General features: G+C 43.1%; 1 long non-coding RNA gene across 1 annotated transcript in view; it reads right to left on the bottom strand.

The window, feature by feature from the left end:
- The window catches only part of LOC117954667, a 9,921-nt gene extending 9,107 nt beyond the window's left edge, over positions 1–814 (bottom strand). Inside the window, exon 1 of the long non-coding RNA XR_004658858.1 lies at positions 608–814. This is a non-coding gene — a long non-coding RNA (uncharacterized LOC117954667). The remainder of the gene's footprint in view (positions 1–607) is intronic.
- Between the last annotated feature and the right edge of the window lie 593 nt (positions 815–1,407).

Here is a 1,407-nt window from a genome sequence, read left to right as displayed (position 1 = left end):
CCTTTAGCGTCATATAACACGCTTGGTTGTCTCCTTTAGCGTCATATAACACGCTTGGTCGTCTCCTTTAGCGTCATAAAACACGCTTGGTCGTCTCCTTTAGCGTCATATAACACGCTTGGTCGTCTCCTTTAGCGTTGCATAACACGCGCTTAACATGTTAAACCGTATATATTTCAGCATATAAGTTGCACCTGATTATAAGACGCAGGAAGAGCCAAATTGTAAAAAAAAAGTGACTTATAGGTCGGGAAATAGGGTATTTATCTTCTGTATCTTCGGACCGTTTCTCTTCCACTTGACCTACAAAAAAATCCACTTGTCCCGGACGAGCGAACATGCCTTAATGTCGAGCTCTGCAATGTTGGAAATGATTTCCTTTTATTTGTTTAAATCGATCAGGCAGTTTGTTGAGTTTGAGCAGAATAGTGAAAGCAGCAGAACTCAGAAGACTTTAGTGTCTCTTACATGCAGTAACGCGGTTTTAAACCACGTTAACGCATATTTTCCTTCCTATTGCTCTAGAGGTATCTATCCATGCGAATTCCAGCTGCTACTGTCAATCATCCGTCACTGTCAATTCATACGTCTTATTTTCCCGGTTAACAAGATGACGTCTTCAAATGTCTCGTTTTGTCCACAACTCAAAGATGTCCGGTCTACTGTCCCAGAGAAGAGAACAAACTAGAAAAATTATCACATTTAACGAGCTGACATCACACAAGTGTCATTGTTTTTACATAAAAAATGACTCAAAGCGATCAATCGACTATCAAAAGAGTTGGCGACTCATTTAGGAGTTGTAACTAATCCAATCATCTGTAGTTGAGTTGGGAGGATGTCTCTCGCTCTTTGGGATCTGCTTCCACGTGGGTTTTACCCAAAAACCAACGTTGATTTGCTGGGAGCGTCTTTTTTTTTTGGGGGGGGGGGGGGGGGGCAGCCTTGTGCTGTCAAAGTGTTTCGAATCAATGCAGCACATCGCCAAATGAAGAGGAAGTATCCGTTTCCACACGCGTCACACTATCTGATTTAATACACCTGATCTCCTCTCCATCCTTCTTATCAGCCTTCATGTCCTACCTACTCGATGACATCATCTGTGTTTTGATTGGTCACTTCCTGTGCAACGACTTCACGCCAAACCCAACAGCAGATACATCAGGGCGAAGTGTGTGTGTGTGTGTGAGAGAGGGAGAGAGTGAGGGAGTGAGTGAGTGAGGGAGAGAGAGAGAGACACAGAAAGAGAGAGTGTGTGTGTATATCTATGTGTGTGCGTGTGTGTGTGTGTGTGTGTGTGTGTGTATATATGAGTGTGTGTGTGTGTGAGTGTGTGTGTGTGTGTGTTTGTGTATATGTGTGTGTGTATATATATATGTGTGAGTGTGTGTGTGTTTGTGTGAGTGT

This window comes from Etheostoma cragini, chromosome 12, assembly GCF_013103735.1.
Source record: "Etheostoma cragini isolate CJK2018 chromosome 12, CSU_Ecrag_1.0, whole genome shotgun sequence".
NCBI lineage: Eukaryota > Metazoa > Chordata > Actinopteri > Perciformes > Percidae > Etheostoma > Etheostoma cragini.
The sequence above is the reverse complement of the archived record's forward strand: the minus strand, read 5'-3'. Positions and strand labels throughout refer to the sequence as shown.